This window comes from Salvelinus fontinalis, chromosome 28 (assembly GCF_029448725.1).
Source record: "Salvelinus fontinalis isolate EN_2023a chromosome 28, ASM2944872v1, whole genome shotgun sequence".
In the NCBI taxonomy this organism is placed as follows: Eukaryota; Metazoa; Chordata; class Actinopteri; order Salmoniformes; family Salmonidae; genus Salvelinus; species Salvelinus fontinalis.
In genome coordinates, this window is record NC_074692.1 from 39,706,042 (window position 1) to 39,712,791 (window position 6,750).

The window sequence follows — 6,750 nt, forward strand, 5'->3', positions numbered from 1 at the left end:
TCCTGCATTAGCAGAGACTGCATTTACGGCAGACACTACCGATGTCGGTTCAATAGGAAACTACCATTTCATTTCTATCACGCAATCTGTAACGTTTCATCAATACAGACTGAATAGAGCCCTTAGTTCTTACTCTACTGTTGTGACTTTTTTTTGTTTATTGGAACAAAAATATGTATTATGAATTCCACACTAATGTATGATTTATATTGCTTTAATGTCTTTGAAGCAGTGCGTTTGAAGAGTCATGTAAAATTAACAGAGATGAGACAAAATGAGTGGAGGGTATTTTCTGTCATTATCACAGACATGCTGAGTCGGAGGAGAGGAGACCATTCTCTTGTGTCCTTAGGCGCCACAGGGCAGTCTGCTGCCAACGGACACCTTCTCCCATTTACATCTCCTCAGTCCTGCCTCACACTCGCTCAGCGTCTGGGTAGCACTGTCAGCCTCAGTCCCTAGACGGACACACAGACTCAACCCTGGGTCTGAGCACTCAACCCTGTCCTCACAGCGACACCTGTTTGTTTGTCCTGTTGGAATGAGACAAGGAAAATAGGACAAGGAAAATGTCCTTGAGATCTGGTGCAGTTTGCACACACACACGCAAACACACACACACACGCTCATTCGCACGCGCGTGCCCATGTAAGCACACACACAAAAAAACTGAAGTGTTGAGTTGTACCATCACAGGTCTCCCACAGCTGGCAGTCACTCAGTTTAGGGTGAAGTTGTGTGGGTTGGCCACTGGCAGGTGCTGTCCTCTGTCAAGTTGTAGCACACTGCAGGGTGTGTATCTCGCACACGCTCAGTCTGTCTTTCCGACCCCTCTCAGAGTTGGTGGCACACACTTCTTGAGATGATCTGGACAAAAGAGCAACATGAAACCTTGAAACCGCTGAAATTAGGTCAGTTTTGTGTTTGCTCTCCTGATGATCAAGATTTGAACTTGTGGAGGCTGAGCTGATCTTATATCTGTGTCTAAGGGAATATTATAGAATTTATCATAGCTAAAGCATAGATCATAGTTAGAATATGCAGTCAAAAGGTGCCACAAAGGTTGGTAAAACGTACGCGCAATCATAAGCCATTTTACAGATCCATTCGTTTTCTGCGAGTTTCTCCCATGGTTTGCATTGCACTGCTGGGCCATCAAGGGGATTGAGCGTTTTTGGTGCTGGATTCATAAAGGAAAGAAGGAAAACAAAGACCATACTTAATTAGAATTTCTGAGGGGAGAGAATACCAGAAGGTAAAAGTTGCAGAATGGATACATCTCCAGATTGGTGGAACTGGGTATGGTGTTTGTGAAATGCAGCTGAATCAAGGTAACCTACCCTGGTGATAGTATGTGATGGTATTGGGGTCCGGTGACCCAGAGGATCTCTATGTCTCCCACTATGTGTCTCCCCTCAGGGTAGGATAGAGGGATCATTTCTCCTATGTCATAAGTGGGAGACTGTGACATCATTTTGAAGGGATGGGACATGACACCTGGAGCATGGCAGAAGATGAGGGAACAATCTTAATGATGGGTGTGTGTGTGTGTGTGTGTGTGTGTGTGTGTGTGTGTGTGTGTGTGTGTGTGTGTGTGTGTGTGTGTGTGTGTGTGTGTGTGTGTGTGTGTGTGTGTGTGTGTGTGTGTGTGTGTGTGTGTGTGTGTGTGTGTGTGTGTGACGTCATTGAAGCACAACTTGCACTCTTTTGGAGCTGTGCTCCATATCTGATCACCAGTGCACTCTGCGGTTCTAATTCCAATCAGATGGCAGCCCTCCATGCAGGTGTATTAAATCTTACTGTTCACCATATACACATTTTTTGGATCCTGAGTTTAACAGCACAAATGATGGTCAAACACAGTCAAAACTTTCCAGATTGTGATCTCTACTAATGGAGGAACTTACAACAACTGCATTATAACAAACAGACTGAAACGACTACATGGTAGACTAGGGTGTTGTACAAGCTTTTGGAGCCAGCCCAGTGCAAATGCATGGTGATTAGTTCATTCACAGTTGTGTTAGTGCGAGTTTAGAGCAAACGTCTATATGCCCTGTAGCTTTGCTTTATCTTGGCCAGGTCGCAGTTGTAAATGAGAACTTGTTCTCAACTAGCCTACCTGGTTAAATAAAGGTGAAATAAATAAAAAAATTAAAAATGAAAAGCTCTCCAGCAGCAGCAGCACTGAAGGAAACAGGCAGTAGTATAGTGACTGTCTGTCCATCCATTCTTACCACGACATAGCCATTAGGGAGAGGAGGTGTGCTTCCTCAGGTCTCTCGAGGTGAGAGGGTCAGGGCAAAGCACTGAGGCTCCATGGTCCTGGAAGTAAACAAACAAACAAGTAAACAAACAAACAAACAGGCGTACACCAAACGGACGTTCAGTAAGGTAACAGCAGGGTAATATGAAGGCTGAATTAATAGAAGACAGCAATGTGTTGCTCCTGCCATGCTTTTCCAACACTGTCTTTGTTAGCGCTTGCCTGATTAGCACTTTGGCCTGCAGAAGTACTTTGTGAAGGTGCTATGTATACAGTCCATTTCATGTATTTGTTGTGTTGTGTTCATGTATAAAGTCTTATCACTAAAGTCAACAGAAGCTGCAATAATTCTGACAGGATGTATTGCATGTCTCGGTTGCTATGGCAGCCTGTCGTCACCCTGGCCTCCCCGTTGCAGTGATGGCAGCCTCTCTGAGGGGCATGAGTACTGCATGTGCGGGTTCGTGACCTCTGACTTACAGAGCAGTAAGTCTAGCCAGACCAGCAGGACCAGCTGCCATGGATCAGCCATTAGGGAGGGAGGGAAATAATGGTTGAATGTTGGGTTGTGGTGAACGAAACAAGGAGAGTGAAAGGAAGGATGGAGAGAGAGGTTATGCATATATCTGTATGTGAATGTACAGTATGTCTGCAAGCACCCAGAAATAAATACACAAATACCGTCATCTGGAGTATCCACACGACATGTAAAATGTTACCTACCCTCTACCTCCTTTCCCTTCTCACAGGCCAGTCTGTACCAGGTTTACAGATGTATTTACACTCATCCCCCTCTATCACCACCAGGCTGATGTTCTTACAGGGCTGGCAGAAGCAAGGGTGCCTTTCATTCAGGTACTGCTCTATGGCCGTCTTCAGATGGAGCCTATTCACGCCAGCACACTGCACCTCCTTTACCAGCTCATACAGAGGCCTCATCTGGAAACATGCACACCACACACAACATGGGATGAATAATATAGCAAGCGTTTTCCACAGCTTTTTTTACTCTACCTTTGTATGTAATTAACAATTTTTCCTCAAGCAATGATGCCAATAATCTTCCCAACAAACCGAAAACATTCCCAGAACATTAGCTAAGATTCCCATTAAGTTCACTCAAAGGTTGTGCATAACATCTGTAACAACCACCACAGAGCATTCCACAAAAGTTCTTATTAGGTTTACAGGTAATAACACAATGTACCAGTAATGTTTTCCCAGCAAACTAAAATTGGTTCTGTGAAAGTTCCCAGAACATTTGTTAGGTTGTAGCAAATGTTCTCATAACACAAAAACTGTCCAGTAGTGCTGATGATTATACAAGGGTTGTATGAAACATTCTGCTGATGTTGCAAGACCGTTCCCAGAACACATTTAGTCTGTTCTTTTAAGGTTCACAGAATGTTTAATTAGGTTGTGAGCACAGTCTGGTGGGAACATTGTAGGGACATCACAAAAGGTGTTCTCAAAACACACAAAAAATGGTCCAGTTGTGCGGCTGATTATACAATGATTCTTCTAGGGTGCAAAAAACATTCACTTGATGTTACAAGAATGCTCCCAGAACACATTTAGTCTGTACTTTAAAGGTTCGCAGGATGTTTACACTTTTTTGGTTACTACATGATTGCATAGGTGTTATTTCATAGTTTTGATGTCTTCGCTATTCTTCTACAATGTAGAAAATAGTACAAATAAGAAAAACCCTGGAATGAGTAGGTGTGTCCAAACTTTTTACTGGTACTGTAGGTAGGGATAAAGTCGCTAGTCCAACGTCATCATCCTGTTGCTTTCTGATAGCCATTGAACTCTACCGTGCAAATATAGCATGTGTTATAGGGAAATAATTCACTCTCTAGAATCCCCTTCAAGCCAGTCAGAAACAAGTATTCAACCATGCCATGGTATAAATACAGGGATTCCAATGCAGTAGACACTTTAGCTGCAGCTCATACAGTTACACTATATGTCACTTTCACCATTACTTTGGTGTCCAGCCAAATGCTAGAATCAAACGATACTATATAAAGGTGGGTTCCAAGGACATCAAAAAGCTCTGATGGCCATTATTAAACCATTATTATATACTTTGTTTTTTTAAAGTCTTGTACACCATCTGTTGTGGGGCACCATGCTCCAACCCACTGCCATTGGGGCCAGCAGTGTAACCAACAGAGATGACATGTTCTAGCCACGGCACTCTGTTACTCCCACTGCTACTGTATGTCACTAGAATGATACGTCTGAGGTGTCTATATTAGGACAGCCTCGGTCTCAGCTGGAGCTGATCCAGTCTCAGCAGGAGTTGCCTGAGTTGTCGCACCCATCTGTTTCTGTCACATTCTGACCTTAGTTCCTTTTTTTATGTCTTTATTTTAGTTTGGTCAGGGTGTGAGTTGGGGTGGGAATTCTATGTTGTTTTCTATTGTTTTGTTCTGTTAGATTTCTATGTGTTGGGCCTAGTATGGATCTCAATCAGAGGCAGGTGTCAGTCGTTGTCTCTGATTGGGAGCCATATTTAGGAAGCCTGTTTTTCATTGTGTGTTGTGGGTGATTGTTTCCTGTTGTAGTGTTTGTTTCACATTTCAGGACTGTTTCGGATTTCGGTATTATTCACTTTGTTATTTTGTATTTTTCAGTGTTCAGTTTTAATACATTAAACTGGTCACTTACCACGCTGCGTATTGGTCCGATCCTTGCTATTCCTCAGACGAAGAGGACGAGAACCGTTACAGTTTCTCTGTTTCTTGTCGATGCTGAGTAAGGCGTGGAAGAGTTCGCCCAGAGTCCCCTCAGACAGGTAATGGGTTTCAAACCTTTTCACCACTGTCCTATAGCTGACGTAGTCGTACATGGTGGGGAACGTGGCCAGAACCTTCCAGAACCTTCTCAGACATAGAACGGTATCCTCTGGCATTGTTATGGAACTGAGCCAACTCCATGTCGTTCTTCTATGCAGCAAAAAAACAACAGTGTCACAATAGGCTACTTTTAACACTGTTTTCAAAAATGTAATTATCATATCTGGAAGAAGAGGTGTGAGAGGAGAAACAATGAATATCAAGTAAATTGTGGAAAATTAAATAAAACGTAACCCTTGGTAGAAGTAGACCACTATAATACAGGTCAGGTCACTCTTCACACCCCCCTCCCCTCCACCTCGTTGAAAAACAATTTACCTTTAATTTCCTTCAATTCTACACATTTTGTCATGGGACATAGAGAAAATGTTGCAGTTTTAAAGCAAATCTAAACTAAACACATCACTGAGTACCGCTCTCCATATTTTCAAGAATGGTGGTGACTGCATGATGTTAGGGGTATGCTTGTCATCTTCAAGGACTAGGGAGTTTGTTAAGATACAAAGAAACGGAATAGAGCTAAGCGCAGGCAAAATCCTAGAGGAACACCTGATTCAGTCTGCTTTCCAAAAGTCATTGGAAGACAAATTCACCATTCAGCAGGACAATAACCTAAAAGATAAGGCCAAATATACACTTGAGTTGCTTACCGAGATGACATTGATGTTCCTGAGCGGCCTAATTATAGTTTTGACTTAAATCTGGTTGAAAAGCTATGACAAGATTTTAAAATGGTTGTCTAGCAATAATCAACAGTCAACTTGACAGAGCTTGAAGAATTTTGTGCAAATATTGTACAATCCAGGTGTGCAAAGCTCTTAGAGACTTACTCAGAAATACTCACAGCTTAATCACGACCTAATGTTATTCTAACATGTATTGACTCAGCGGTGTGAATACTTATGTACATGAGATATTTCTGTAATTGTAACGTCAGGAGAATGATGGGTGTGGAGTCAGGCGCAGAGAGCAGAAGTTTCACGGGAAAAAACGCTATAATGTCCACAGTAAACAGGAACAGGTACAAAAATGGGTGAAGCCAAAACACAGGCGCAAACACAACCCAAAAACCCCTGTTACATAAACCGGACAGCGAAAACCCAAAATCAACAATACACCTCCTACGTACAATAACAACAAGCCCGCACAAACACAAGCGGGTTAAAGGAACTTAAATAGTACCCACCCCAAAAACCCAACAAGGAACAGGTGAAACCAATTAGACAAAAACAAACGAAAAGGAAAAAGGGATCGGTGGCAGCTAGTAGACCGGCGACGACGACCGCCGAGCGGTCAGGAAGGGGAGCCACCTTCGGTGATATTCGTGACAGTAATACATTTTCAATAAATGTGCAACAATTTATAAAAACATGTTTTCACTTTGATACTATGGGGTATTATGTGACCTGGTGAGGGGGAAAAAAAATATTTAATCCATTTTCAATTTAGGCTGTAACACAACAAAATGTTGTATGAATTCTTTCTGAAGGTACTGTATATCACAACATTGGTTGCCATTCATGAATCAAAGCATGAGTTTAGTGGAGCTCACGGTCAGGACTTCTGATGAATGGTTTGGTGCCTTACCTGTGTTTTAGTGCAGCCGTCACACTCTTACCA

At 42.6% G+C, this 6,750-nt stretch overlaps 1 long non-coding RNA gene across 1 annotated transcript; it reads right to left on the bottom strand.

Annotated features, from left to right (window-relative positions):
- Nucleotides 1-200: 200 nt before the first annotated feature.
- On the bottom strand, nt 201-5,219 carry LOC129825848 (uncharacterized). Its single transcript, XR_008754953.1, has 5 exons — nt 4,943-5,219; nt 2,238-3,205; nt 1,341-1,497; nt 1,078-1,180; nt 201-867 (listed from the first exon to the last, which is right to left on the bottom strand). It is a non-coding gene; the product is annotated as an uncharacterized LOC129825848 (long non-coding RNA).
- Between the last annotated feature and the right edge of the window lie 1,531 nt (nt 5,220-6,750).